The following is a 15,715-nucleotide window of genomic DNA, read 5'->3' on the forward strand; positions in this document are numbered from 1 at the left end:
CGTTAAGCGCAGTGACTGACTGCCTGCAGCGCCTGCGCGGAAGGATGCAATACATCGGCAGCGATCGTGGAAGCTCGGGCGACTTCGTTGTGTGAAACGAAGTTTGTTGTATGAATCATGACATGAAGTTCGTTGTGTGCAGCGTTCGCTGTGCGAGGCGTTCTTTATGCGAGGCACCACTGTATATAAAATCGGAGGTATGTATGTGTGTATGTATGTGTGTGTGTGTATGTGCCGCGATCACGCAAAAACAGCTTGACCGATTTGAACGAAACTTGGTATGCAGATCCCTCACTACCTGGGGTGATATGTTCTGGGGGTCTCGCGGCCCACCTGCACACGTGGGCGGAGCTACAAACAGAAAATCAGATTTCACCCATTCATGTCAATGGAAAAAATGTAAAAAGCTGCCAACGCAAAAACGGCTTGCCCGATTTGAATGAAACTTGGTATGCTGATCCCTCACTACCTGGGGTGATATGTTCTGGGGGTCTCGTGGCCCACCTGCACACGTGGGCAGAGCTACACACAGAAAATCAGATTTCACCCATTCATGTCAATGGAAAAAATGTAAAAAGCTGCCAACGCAAAAACGGCATGCCCGATTTGAACGAAACTTGGTATGCAGATCCCTCATTACCTGGGGTGATATGTTCTGGGGGTCTCGTGGCCCACCTGCACATGTGGGCGGAGCTACAAACTGAAAATCAGATTTCACCCATTCATGTCAATGGAAAAATTGTACAAAGCTGCCAACGCAAAAACGGCTTGCCCGACTTGCAATACTTGCAATACATCTTCCTTTTCAGTTTAAGAGATTGTAAATTCCAGTGATACTTGCATTCTCTATCACAATCAACAAATCACAGGGACAGACTATTACATACTGTGGAGTGGATTTAAGATCCCCCTGTTTTTCCCATGGTCAACTCTATGTTGCTTGCTCAAGGGTGGGTTCACCCAAGAATTTATATGTTCTTGCTCCTGGAGGTGAAACTAAAAATGTTGTTTATTATCAAGTTTTGTGTTAGTTGTATTGTATTCATTTTGTCAAATATTTCACATTATAATTTTAATATTGTACTTTTTATAAAGCTGTAAAAAAATAATTTCATTCACCACTATAAAGTATCTTTATTTGAATCCATTTACAGTGTTATTGCTATAATTAAATACCCCTGCAACGCCGGGGCATCAGCTAGTATATATATATATATATATAGAGAGAGAGAGAGAGAGAGAGAGAGAGAGACCAGGTTGCCTGTACTGAATGTGGCAACATGTGACAATATTAATGCATTTACTTGGTATAGTTATGGCAAAAGAAAGACAATATTCAGTTACTTAAGGTTCTTAATCGGACATTCCAAAAAAAAAAAAAAAAAAAAAGTTTTTGTGTGCTGCATATAACTATTATGGCACTTTAGAGAGACCATAATTCTGTACTGAATGTATTTAAAAAATTTGTCAGAAATGTGTACTGAATGGATCATATCTAGTGAGCACCATGGAATAAACACTGTATAGAGTAAATCCTTTTCTTAAAACTATAACCCCTAACTAAGCTACATTTAGGATATGAAACAATAGGTAAAAAGAACATTGTGCAATTGGGCTAGTTAAAAAAAAAATGGGGAAAAGAGCTCTAGAAATGGCCAATGTAATGTATCCTGGGATACCCACTAAACTAAAACAAGTAGACAAAACACAGACCACATGGCACAGACAAAACAGAAAACACAAAGTTTTAGGCATGAGGCTATTCTTCCCTCTGTCAAGTGTTCAGGGCTGAACTTATCTCTAGAAATAAACACATTGTTATAGAAAACAAAACAAATATGAACACATGAGTAAAGTATATGGACAAATAATGCATAGCATAACCATTCCATATTCAGAAAAAGCATAAAGCTAATATCTTCTTTGGAACGTCTTTATCTTTGCAGTGATAAAGAGGATCCTTGGAAAACACTAGAAATATCTTTGTGCCAAAACTGGTCTGGGATGGCTATGCATATATCCGAACTGCTGCTAAGAAAAAGAAAAAAAAAAACATTTTAAATTGGCAGCATCCTCAAGGTCACTTAAAACAGACTTTGTTCATGTTCCATTCAGGCCGATCTGGACCACATGTCTGCCACCTGGGTCCCACTGCACTCGGAAGAGTAGGCACTGCGGTGTAGAAGTCAGGTGCAGGCTAGATGTGTCTTTTGTCTGCACTGTCGTGTCTTGGCATTCAGAGGCAAGGGGCAAATTCTGAAAATCATTAGTCATGTCTAAGACAGAGAAAAATATACATTTAGGGTTAAATTTCACAGTAATGTCAGAGTAAGAGGTTGCCACTGGTTCTACAGGCTTTGAAACCTTATTTAGGGCCCGAGAGTATATAGTTAGCCTAACGGAGCCCTCTGGTTTAGCATCTGACCAAACTGGAGAGCCACATGCTGAAGAGACAGGTCCACTCAGACCCCTCTCCTCCATCTTAGGCACCATTTCTGTTGCTGGAGGAAGTCCTGGATGTTGTGTTTGTGGTTCAGGATCTTTGCCCTTAAACAAAATTTCTGTGTACCTTTCCCACAATCTTGTGTCCAAACTGAAACATCTGCAGCCTCTGAGTGAGTTACACTACGATCATGCTGCTGCACTAGCAGGCAACACTGTGTGGCTAACTGCACAGGAATAACCTCGTGAACCAAAGGTTTAGAAGCATTTAGAATTCCTGTACCCAATGCAAGATCAGCCACCTCAACTATTTCTTTGCCTGTATTCTCACTCGTGCTGGCAGTAGTTTATACAATGTCTTTCATTTGTTCCTTTTGTGGGATAGACACACACTTTGAAGCTTTGTCATTTAGACCCTGAATCTCACAAATTTCCATATTTTTCTGATCTCCAGTAGGAGGCGCTCTATCTGTAAAACTGATTCCAGCCCCTGTGTCAAACAAAGTTAATTTATCCTGACCCTCTATGGTAGTATTAACATTGGGGCGGCTGCAAGTGTCAAAAATCAAAGGTGCCACATACCTCAAGCTGAATTCAGAGTCTGACTTCTTTCCCTTATCCTGCGTCTCCAAAAATGAGTCCACAGGAAAGTGATAGGAGTCTGGCAGGGCTGTGAAGGTTTGAGTGACCTTGGTATTTGGACACAGAAAGTCAGGACATCCCTATGCACTAGCATTGTTGGTCCTAGCTGTCAAATCACTTTTTACTCTGTCCAATTCTATCTGCATGGTATGTTTATCCTGTTCCCATTTCCTTTTCTCTTTTTCTAATTTTTCCTTTTGGTCTCTGAGTTCATGGAGTGGAGGAATTTCTGTAACTACCTCTGACATGCCCCCTATTTCTTGTGTGTGGTGTTTTATTGTATTGGGGTGCTCCCTCAGCACGCCACCTTCTAGCTTCTGATACTGAAATAATTTGAGCTGGCTGGGTCTTCCACACAGACCCAATCCTGAGCAGTAAAGTGTCAAAAGGGGTAGTTTTAGGGTCCTCCGAAAACAACAGAAGGTGTTTAGTAATCTCGGGGGATAATAATTTTAACAAATTCTTTATGTTCTCTCTGACCATAATCTGAAGAAATGGGCCAGTGTTCATTCTCTTTAAGTACAGCGTGTATTTCCCACACTCTATATGCAAACTGCTCTAGTGTATCACTTGGCAGGGGTGAAAGAGTTCTAAGTACTTGTAGGGAGCTGCATCGAAATAGTTTTTCGATGCCCATCTTTACAAACTGGTATGGATATACAAGAGATCCAAATTTATAATAATGTGGACCCATGGCTAGGTGCATAAGCTTATCAAAATCTGCATTGTTCCTTTTGTATTTCCCTAGACCCCAGTGAATCAGTATGTCAGTAGCCCATTTGCACCATTCATTTATGTTAAAAGGCATAGGTCCCACTTTTTGTACTATTCTTTCAATGTCACTGTCCTTCATATGTCCCTGCAGCACTACAGTTACTGGAGCTGTGTCACTTATAGGGGTACTATTGGTAGTGCTCTGGCCTGGTGATGAATTTTCCTCATCTTCATTTGTCGGTTCTTCTTCCTGTTCTACATCTGTAGCTAGTTTACCTTTTCGCTGGCCTGCTACAAAAACGGTGTTCTGTTTTTCTATAAACTAACTACATGGATTATATGGTGATGGTGGCACAGGTGCAGACGGCAGAATCTGTGAGGAGACAGCATTAACCTGTCCCTGTGAGGCACATTTTGATTTTAAATACTTTAATTCTGCCTTGGCCTCTTCTAATTGTTCATTTACAGCTAAAAAGGAATTTGTAGCTTGAACAATTTGGGTTCTTAGAATGGATATATTAATTTGTGCCTCATCTAGGTCTTTGGACAGCTGATGGCACTGAGTGTTCAAGTCAGTATTTTTTTGTCTTAGGCTAATAAGTCCTCTACATAGGCCCTGAATGAAAAGGCATTTTCATTTATTTGTTTTCTTTCTAAACTCCTGAGAATGAGAAACCATTTGTTTCTGAATATCGTGCCATGTGTGTTCTGGAAAATTACCCTCATATGGACCCCCTTTCTTGTCAAAATATTTGTGTACAATATCTGTGAGTTCTTGAAAATCAAAAGGGTTCATATTTGAGGCTGCAGTCTGCCTTGATACGTGGGCCTTGCTCATCCCTGTCTGTGTGTAGCCTTTGAGATTGAAATGCTCCCACTGATGAAGGAGGGAGACTTTAGTTAATAGGTAGAAAAAATGAGGTAAAAGCGTCTTAGGCTAGAGTCATTGGCATAAATAATACACTTATGCCCACACTTGCCCACACTTTAAATGCAAAGGTTACTACCTGAAATTTACAGGCAGAAGTTTAGCAGGAAAAAATATAAGAAGTCTGTTAGAAGAGGAGAGATGCCATCTGCCAGTTCCAGTCCAGTGTGCAATGGGCCTTTCACCAGGGCAGAGACTAACAAGAAATAGAATTAAAAGCACAAGGTAAAAAAGTAAAAGTTATTAGTACAGATGTGGCGTGTCTTAATTGAGTGACTGTTTTACTTTTGGACCATGCTTTTCTTCAGAGCAGCTGAAATATTCTTACATGCAACACCCTCTAGCAAGCCTATAATAGCAAAGCATAAAATGCAAATTGGCACAGGTAACACTACAAAGCCTTTTGATAGTAAAATCTCACCAAATATAAAACCCAAAATATTACTGGAACTTTTCACAAATGTGTCATCCAGTCTAAAACAATTTAAGGGTTCCAGAAGGTCTTTTGATTTCTATCTCACTCTGTCTATCAATCCAAAATACCAAGTCTATTGATAAGTAAAATCTCACCAAGTATAAAACCCCACAATATTACTGGAACTTTTCACCAGTATGTCATCCAGTCTAATGTACAGTCAATCTAAGGGTTTTCCAAGGTCTTTTGATTTCTATCTCACTCTGTCTATACATAATCCTATTGCACAGTGCATACAAGGAAGAAAAAAAATAAATTGAATTCTACTTACCCAAATGAAATCATCAGGAAGGCCCGAGACAAGCCCCCAAAATGTAAGGATTGTTAGTGGCCCCCAAGGCCCCCCCAATATTAGGTGGTAGGGGTTACGTGAGAGGCGCCCTTACACACGCCAGGTCCCAGTTTCAGTTCCCTCACAGAAGATTCACCAGGAGTAGAATCCAATAGGAAACACAGCCAGAGGTGATTGCATAAAGAATATATTATAGAAATAGGCTTACAGAAAAGCAATATTTATAAGTATTACAATTAAGCATTACAATTAAGTAGAGAGCAAAGCAGTTTCCCTGCCTTACAGAGTTCAGAGGCAAAGAGACAGAGAGTCTGAAGTTCTAAGGAGAGCCAGAGAGAGAGAAAGGGGATGGGGTGATGGTCTAAGTTTCGTGTTCCATAGATAAAGAGAAGGATAGACAGAGAGATAGACAGAGAAAGAGAGAGCTTCATGTGTGTTGCAGAGAGGAGGCTTTTATAGCTTGGAATCTTATTCTGAATATAGAAACTATTGTATGTCCCAGTATCTTTCTGTTTAGAATTTGTAAACTGTTTTAAACAATAGTTAATTTAATTGATAAGGAAGGTGTGATACTTGTAGGCATGGTAGATGGGATTAGTCTCTGGCTTCTTTGTCCCATTCAAGCAGCCTATCTTCTTGATAAACAATCCATTCTGGCTGGATGCTTAATGTATGTGAATTCTGTGCAGGAGCACAGAATTCTGCATCAACATTCCAGAGTCAGATAATTTCCCATAGGCCTTTGCTGACATTAGTTCTGCCAACTGAAAATGCTGAATGCTAGCAATAGCTATGCTGACAACATCCTTGCAGGAATTTAAATCAGGGGGTGGAGTAAATTTTCCTATATACCATCAGGCCTATATATTGTGTCAAAGTATGTACTGGATTCTTCCAGAATTATTTGATGAACTACCGGATTGGTTAATTCTTGAAAGTCAATTGATGGCCCCTCTTCATCTTAAACACTTATTGAGTATTAATCTCCCAAAAATATATAAAGCAACTTGCAAGATTTTTCAAGCAACTTGCAAGACTTTAAAATTATTGGATAATTTACTCCCTACTCCTATTGTGAAAACAAAATCGCAGTCCTAATGTCTAAATTCTAAAATTATGGTGGAGAAAACAAAATTTCTATGGAAAACATGGTTGCAAGCTGGGATTAGAACCCTAGAAGATGTTTGTCATCAAGATAAATTGATGTCTTCTCCAACTGAAACAGTCATTTGGTTTACAATCTAATCAACACTTTAAATCAGGGGTGCCCACACTTTTTTGACTCGCGAGCTACTTTTAAAATGACCAAGTCAAAATGATCTACCAACAATAAAATAAAAAAAAACTACAACGCACACTGTACGCATAGAATTGTTAATTATCATTCCTATTCCGGGGTTTTTTCAAAGAGGTCAAAGCAGATGACTCTATGCACTGTCACCTCAGTAACAACCATACAAAAATAGACAAATACCCACCCCCTCCCTTTTTACTAAACCACAATAGCATTTTTTAGCGCAGGGAGCTGCGCTGAATGCCCAGCGCTGCTCTCGATGCTCATAGGCTCCCTGCACTAAAAACCACTATTGCGGTTTAGTAAAAGGGGACCATATTGTATAATATAGACAGCAGATATAAATTCAGACACATTTTGATCACTAAATTTAAAATAAAATCATTTTTCCTACCTTGCTGGTGATTTCATGAGTCTCTGGTTGCACTTTCTTCTTCTGACTGTGCATCCAATCTTTCTTTCAGCCTGTATGCTTCCTCTCCTCCACACCTCATTCCCTCACCCAACTTTTTCTTCCTCTCTCCCTGCCCTTTCTTTCTTTCTTTCTCTCTTCATGCCCCCTTTCTTTTTTTCTGTTTCTCTTCTTTCCTTCTGTTTCCCTGCCTGCCCCCTTTCTTTCTTTCTCCCTGCCCTTCCCCAAACCACTGCCACTGCTGCTGCCATCGGGGAACAGGACCCAAACGCCACCAATGGATAACAGGTCCCAAAGCCGATGCCGCCGACGCCCCATGCTCTCTCTGCTTCGGGCCGATCAATCTTCCTCTCCCTGATGTCAATTCTGCCGTCGGAGAGGAAGTTCCGCCCAGCCAGGCAGCGATTGGCTGGCCCGAACTTCCTCTGCGACGACAGAATTGACGTCGGGGAGAGGAATATTGATCGGCCCGATAGATTGCCAAGGCAAAGTGAGTCCTGGATGATCGACTCACTTTGCCTTGGCGAGCTACCGGTCGATCGTGATCGACCTATTGGGCACCCCTGCTTTAAATGGTTACAATTAAAACAGGCAGTTCTAAATGGTATTCTGGATTGGCATTCTTTAAAAGGTCAACACAGTCTTCTATTTTTCTGTTTCCAAGTGGCGTTTCATGGACATGAGGCCTCTGCGTGGTATAAGTTAATAAATGATTATTTACCTAAAAATGTTACTGTGGGCCTGCGTGATATCTGGAGTTAGGAAATACAACATAATATCTCTCCTGCTATGTGGTCCCGGCTTTGGAATAAAAGAGCCTATTGTACTGCTTCTGCTTCAATGAGACAAACACTTTATTTTTTATTATGCAGAATATTTTGGACTCCGGTGAGATTATAAAAATTAGATAGTACATGCTCCAACAGATGTTGGCACTGTCAAATTGAAGCAGGTACTTTAGATCATCTTTTGTTTCATTGTCCTTTAATAAAGGTTTTTTGCAGGTCTATTTAGAGCAAAATTATGCTCATTCTTGAAGTGACTTTATCATTGTCTTATCCCAGGACAAGCAGGCAGCCTATTCTCACATATGGGTGACGTCATCGATGGAGCCCGGATGCGGAAGCCTCGCAAGCAGACTTGCTTGTAGAAACTAGAAGTTTTGAGTCGACCGCACTGCGCATGCGCGAGTGCCTTCCTGCCCAGCGTAGGGCGCGTCTCCTCAGTTCTCAGTTTTCCGTGGAGCCGAGAAGTCCGTCTTTGATTCTCTGCGTTTAACTTCGTTACTTCTTGCCTTCTCTGAACCGCAGTTTGTGTTCTTTTTCTTCACGAATCGCTGTTCTTATTTTATTTCTAGTTAAAAAAAAAATAAATTTCAATCTTCTGTCTGTCTGCCGGGGCAAGTCGCTCAGCTGCAGCCCAAGGGCTTCGATTTTGCGGCAGCTGTTTTTCTATGTCCCGGCCTGTCACGGGTTTCAAGAAGTGTAGCCGGTGCCAGCGTGCGATTTTCCTTGCGGACCCACACTGTCGGTGCCTCAAGTGCCTTGGGCCGGAACATCACCCGAAGTCGTGCGAGTGCTGTGCTACTCTTCAACCTCGAGCCCTTAAACGTCGTCATCTTTTGGTGGAGAAGCTGTTCGGGATGGATTCTTCCTCCAATCCCTAGACTTTGAAGGCACCCTCGGCCTCACCTTCGACCGAGACTCCTCCTGCTTCTACTGCTTCCACCTCGAGCCTCATCAGACCTTCGTCGTTTGCAGCGGCTCTCTCTTTGACGTCATCTGCTGTATCTTCACCTGTTTCCTTAGGTCATATAGCTCAGCAGAAAGTTCCAGTGGTGGTGCTTAAAGTGCCTAAGACTTCCAAGTTGAAGCACATTTACACTGCCTCGGTGGAACCTCCAGCCAAAGCAGGTGGTCCAGTTTCAGACGCGGACCCATCCTTGCCGGCTTCCTTCCAGACCATGTTGGAGAAGCAATTCATTCAGTTCCTTACTAATATGGGACCGAAGCTTCTTCCTCTCATCCAGCCTGGGCATTCAGCAGACTCCCACGAGGTTGAGCCGCTTCCTTTGCCTCAGTCGGAGCTTACGCACCCTTTGCAGGGAGCAGAGTCTCTGCGAGTGTCTGGTCTGGCATCTAAGCACGTGAAGCAAGGAGCAGAATCTTTGCAAGTGCCTCGGCAGTAATCCTCACACTCCATACAAGGAGCAGAGTCTTTGGGAGTGCATCGAGGTTCCTCCATCAAGCCTCTGGAGCTTTGATCTACAGCCTCCAGTCCTATCCATTCTTTGATGGCATCGGCTGCTTCTGTCTCTGAGGTGAAGTCTCCTCGATCTTCGAGATCTGCTTCAAAGCATCGTTCTCACCAACGATCGAGGCCTTCATCGAAGCATACTTCCCTGAATAGTTCTTCTTCTAAAGAATGTCCCTCTTTAACTAAGCCTCGATCTACTCCTACTTCGACTAGACCATCGACTCCTCGCTCGAGGTCTCCACTTCCACACCTCGAGGATGCAGCGGTTTCGATTGCTTCGTCCAAGTCTCCATATTCTTTTGATGCCTTTTTTCCAGCCGAAACTTCATCTTCGACCCAGGCTGCCTCGACGTCCTCGAGTCCTTCTCGAGGCAAAGCATTGGTGGATCAGCTATCTTTCTCATCTTTTCTTCATCAGATGGCTGTTGATTTGGATCTTCAATTAGATGCTGGTTCCAAATAATCTAAGGAGTACCTCGAAGTCATGCATCTCCCTCAACCTCCGGCAGAGTCACTTAAGCTTCCTCTTCACAAGCTTTTGTCTCAGAGTTTTGGTCGATGCCTGGAGACCCCTTATACCATACTCGCTGTTCCAGGCAAATTGGACTCTAGTTATAAAATTGTACATCGCAAAGGGTTTGACAACTCACAGTTATCTCATCAATCCCTGCTTGTCGAGTCCTCCTTGAAGAGGTCCCATCTTTCCAAGGTTTATGCCATCGTTCCTCCTGGAAGGGAAGGAAAAACTATGGACAAATTCGGACGTTGCATCTATCAAACTGCCATGATGTCCTCTAAAGTTCTCAATTATAATTTTCACTTTATTACTTATTTTGAGTTCCTCATCACTCTATTACCAAAATTCTTGACTTATTTGGATACTCAAAAGCACTTTGAATTTCAAGAAGTTCTTGCTTCTTTATCACAACTCCGATTACATCTCCTCCAGTCATCTTATGATGCCTTCGAGTTGTCTGCCCGGGCAGCTGCGTGCTCTGTAGCCACGCGCCGTCTTGCCTGGCTTCGTACCATTGACATGGACCCATGTGTGCGAAGTCTGTGCCCCGGAAATTGAGTACCTTTGTTTTCGTGTTTGATCTAGGGAAGCCTTTCCTAAGGTTGAACCATACTATGTTGTGGTCGCTGGAGGCTAGCGTATCTTCTACTGAGACCTCTGAGACGCTTTCCCCGTTGGTGAGTACCAGGTCGAGGATCGCCTGGGCCCTAGTGGGCTCCGTTAACATTTGTTTGAGACGTGCTCCCTTTATGGAGGTTAAGAGCCTCCTGCTACCGCTGGTTGTCGCTGAAAATGAGTTCCAGTCTGCATCAGGCATATTGAAGTCCCCTAGCAGTACATCTTCTCCTCGTAGAGTGATATTCTCTATGTCTTCAATTAATTCTGCGTCCATGTCTTCCAGTTGTCTTGGGGGTCTGTAAACCACACCTAGATACAGGCATTTTTCTCTGCCTCTTGCCAGGTTTACCCAGAGGGACTCCCCGGTGTACTTGACATCTGTGATCCTGGTGGTTTTGATGTCCTCTTTAATGTATAGAGCTACCCCCCCTCCTAACCTGCCCTCTCTGTCCTGACGAAGTAGATTGTAGCCCGGTATAGCCATATCCCACCCATGTGAGTCCGTGAACCAAGTTTCAGATATTGCCACCACATCTAGGTCGGCATTCCTTATTTCAGCCTCCAATTCTAGAATTTTGTTACCTAAACTGTGTGCATTGACATACATGGCCCTCCATATCTTGTGTTTGCTAAGTCCCTGTGAGGCGTATCCTACCCGAGTCGGTGTGACTCCCAAAGAACTGTTTGCAATGTGGGTACTTACCTTGGACATGGAAGCGGAGTTTCGACTCACCTCATCAGGATAATTCCTTTCTGCACTAATATGTGAATGGGTACCCTCCCCCGACTTACCTAGTTTAAAGCCCTGAGAAGCAGGCGGGCTAGTTGGTGTCTGAAGACGTTCTTACCCCTACTGGTCAGATGGAGTCCGTCTGGTCCCTGAAGTCCTTGTAGCGCTTCCCCATGGTTTAGGAATCCGAAGTTCATATCCCAGCACCATCCCTGTAGCCACTCGTTCGTCCTCAGGATACGTTCATCTCTGGCTCTTCCCTTGCCTCTAACTGGGAGGATCGATGAGAAAACCACCTGCGCTCCTGTGCGCTTCAGCCTCTCACCCAGTGCTCCAAAGTCTCTGGTGATGGTCTCCGGTGTGTTCCTGGCAGTGTCGTTGGTTCCTATGTGGACAAGAAGCATAGGAAAGTGGTCTTGGGGCGTGAGTAGTCTATCCAGACTAGCGGTGACATCTCGTATCCTGGCTCCAGGCAGACAGCAGACCTCCCTAGATTGCATATCCGGTCTGCAAATTGGTCCCTCGGTGCCCCTCAGCATGGAATCCCCGATGACTATTACTCTGCGCTTCTTTGGGGGGAGCCGGTCAGTTGTCCCTGGAGATGGAGCTGTGTGTTGTGCCTGCTCCTGTTCCTGCTCCTGTTCCTCATCGGCAGTTCCTTCCTGAAGAATCTGGAATCTGTTCCGCAGGGCGAGTTGAGGGGTTGATTTATAGCTGCCCTGTTTGTAAGAAGAAGGAGAAGATGAAGAGATTGAAAAAGGGGGGGGGTGTCTCCTATGTTTGCCCGTGGAGGAGGTCACCAGCTGCCAGGAGTCAGTGCCGCTAGCCATTTCCTGTATCCCAATTATTGGTTTCAAAGCTGATGATTTGGGTGTCTCGAGGATGGACTTGTCATGGGCCTGCTCGGTGATTTGTGACAGCTCCTGGACGACTCCGTCGATGTAGGCCTCGTCCTCTCGGATGCTTTTCAGGCGTATCACCTCCTCCCTGAGGCTCCTTAGTTCCTGCATGAGATCTCCATCCAGCTGCGCAGCCTCCTCTGTCTGTGTAGAGACTGTAGTGTAGCGTTGGGGGATGGTCTCGGTCTGCACAGAGACCTCTGTCCACCGTCCTGGGTCTTCCTCCTGCACGCAGTCCGTGGTCGCTTCCTGGATCCCCATAGCGACTGGAATACTGGTCTTGATTGTACCACTAGATTGTACCACTAGATTGTACCACTTGATTGTACCTGGGTCTTCCTCCTGCAAGCAGTCCGTGGTCGCTTCCTGGATCCCCATAGCGACTGGAATACTGGTCTTGATTGTACCACTAGATTGTACCACTTGATTGTACCACTAGAGAATGCTATCACCAAAAATGGACTAGATTTTCTACATGGTGTTTTTCTCATGATAAGGAGCGTCAACATTCTTCCATATCTTCTGTTTGGATTACCTTTTGCACTTATCCACGTCTGGCCTAAAGTCTACATCAATCGAGTCCATCTCAGTGCAATTGCGGCTTTCCATCAGCCTATTGAGGGGAAACCCATCTCAGCTCATCCGGTGGTTTCCAGATTCAAGAAAGGACTTTTCAATGTCAAACCTCCTCTCAAACTGCCTCCTGTGGTTTGGGATCTCAATGGTTGTCCTTGCTGAACTGATGAAGCCTCCATTTGAACCAATTGACAAGGCTCATCTGAAGTTTCTCACTTGGAAAGTGGTATTTCTCATTGCCCTCACTTCTGCTCGACGAGTCAGTGAGCTGCAAGCTTTAGTTGCTGATCCACCTTTCATGGTATTTCATCATGACAAAGTGGTCCTTCGCACTCATCCTAAATTCCTCCTTAAAGTGGTATCGGAATTTCATCTCAACCAATCCATTGTTCTTCCAGTGTTCTTTCCAAAGCCTCATTCTCATCTTGGAGAAATAGCTCTTCATACTCTGGACTGTAAACATGCTTTGGCCTACTATTTGGAACACACCAAACCACACAGAACTGTTCCTCAACTTTTTATATCCTTTGATCCAAATAAGTTGGGACATGCTATCTCTAAGCGTACCATCTCCAACTGGATGGCTGCTTGTATCTCATTCTGTTATGCCCAGACTGGATTGCCCCTACACAGTAGAGTCACAGCCCATAAAGTCAGAGCAATGGCAGCTTCAGTAGCTTTTCTCAGATCTACACCTATTGAGGAAATTTGCAAGGCTGCCACTTGGTCCTCGGTTCATACTTTCACTTCTCACTATTGTCTGGATGTTTTCTCCAGACGGGATGGACAGTTTGGCCAATCAGTATTACAAAATTTATTCTCCTAAATTGCCAACACTCCCACCATCCCATTCTGGTTAGATTGGAGCTCACCCATATGTGAGAATAGGCTGCCTGCTTAACCTGGGATAAAGCACAGTTAATTACCGTAACAGGTGTTATTCAGGGACAGCAGGCAGCTATTCTCACAACCCACCCACCTCCTCTGGTTGGCTTCTCTGCTAGCTATCTGAACTGAGGAGACGCACCCTATGCTGGGTGGGAAGGCACTCGCGCATGCACGGTGTGGTCGACTCGAAACTTCTAGTTTCTACAAGCAAGTCTGCTTGCGAGACTTCCGCATCAGGGCTCCGTCGATGACGTCACCCATATGTGAGAATAGTTGCCTGCTGTCCCTGGATAACACCTGTTACGGTAAGTAACTGTGCTTTATGGAATGGTTATCTTCAGCACTTCTTTGTCTAAAAATCCGCTTAGAGCCGATAAAGATAAACTGTTACTAATTATGACCGGAATTGCAATAGAGATGAGAACGAGAAATTGGAAACATTGAGATTCTTTGAATTTTTCATTCTGGTGGGAAATTGTCAGTATTATAGATTTGAAAGAGAGATGTCAGAAAAATCAGGAGAGTTTCAAAAATTTAAAGAAACATGGGGTCCCGCTAGATAGATATGTTAATTTTCTGTAAACATACTCGCATAAAATGTACCCTTTTGGACTTGGTTTCAGTTCAAGAACCTTTTATACATATACAGGAGGTGGGGGGGGAGGGCTTATTATGGGGGGCTTGGGGGATTTGGTCTTAAGTTATTTATGTATAGCTTCTTGGTGTTTTCTGAACATATTACTAATTTATGTAAATTTTCTTACACTGTGGGCTCCTTTTACTAAGCTGCGCTAGCAGTTTTAGCACACGCTACACTCTAACGCCTCCATAGAGCTGGCGTTAGTATTTTTTGTGTAGCACGGGGTTAGCGCGCGCTAATGTTTTAGCATGCACTAAAAACACTAGCTTAGCTTAGTAAAAGGAGCCCTGTGCATCAGCTATATTTTGCTATATAAAATTAATAAACAATTTTTAAAATGAAAATGAAGCTGAACCATAATTGGGTTATGCAGCAAGACAGTAATACAGAACACAAAAGGAAGTCTACATTTGAATGGCTGAGGAAAAACAACATTAAATTTTTGAATTGACCTTTCCAGAGTTCTGACTTGAACTTAATAGAGATGCAGTGGCAGGACATGAAACAAGCAGTTATGGATAAAAATCTATGAGTTTGTCAGAATTAAAGTAGTTCTGCAAATAAGAGTGCTCTAAGATTCCTCAAGTGATATGACAGGCTGATATCAAATTATAGGAAGTGTTTGATTGCAGTTATTGATATAAAAGGTGATGCAACCAGTTATTAAGTTTAGGAGGCAGATATTTTTTCACATTGGCTATATGGTGGTTGGATAACTTTATTCCTTTAAAAACGGTGAAGCTGAAAATATTATTGCACAGTTGAGAGATAAAGCAAGAAAGTGCTGGGACTTCTGGCTCTAATAATTGAGGGCCTGTTTTACAAAGCCGCGCTAGCGGCTGCAGCGTGGTAACGGCCCCGAAGCTCATAGAAATTTAAAGGGCTTCGGGACTGTTGCTGCACGGCTTTGTAAAACAGGCCCTGAGTTTTACAAGAAAAATAAACTCGCTGTAAATTTAACATTGCATAGTAATCCTGACAGTTTGGAAGTATCTACTCTTAAGCCCATGCTGTAATGTACATGTTCATAATGAGATTGTTTTTAATAACACAGCATACATTCACAAAACTTCAGTCATAACATTATGTATTTATTCAAAGCCAGGTTTTGTAGACTCATGAACTAAAAATAAGCAATGGGATTCCAGTTTCAATGCCAGATGTGAAGGGTAGTGCAGAAATACTGACCCCTACTGGCAAAAGTATAGTATCACAATTGGTTCAATTTAATCCTCCTACTTGCTTTAGACCTGATAGGGAAACATGTTTACATTTATTAAGAATTCTTATACTGCATATTCCAAAACAAGGATCTAGACACCCAGCCAGGTGGTGGACAGGATAAACGGACCCAACTGGATGCTTTGGGGATGGAAAAGGCACAATACTTTT

The 15,715-nt window shown here is 43.2% G+C and overlaps 1 protein-coding gene across 3 annotated transcripts in view; it reads left to right on the forward strand.

The window, feature by feature from the left end:
• Positions 1-15,715, forward strand: part of NDFIP2 (Nedd4 family interacting protein 2) — a 332,657-nt gene that overhangs the window by 112,886 nt on the left and 204,056 nt on the right. The gene's annotated exons all lie outside the window — the stretch shown is intronic.

This window comes from Geotrypetes seraphini, chromosome 6 (assembly GCF_902459505.1).
Source record: "Geotrypetes seraphini chromosome 6, aGeoSer1.1, whole genome shotgun sequence".
NCBI lineage: Eukaryota > Metazoa > Chordata > Amphibia > Gymnophiona > Dermophiidae > Geotrypetes > Geotrypetes seraphini.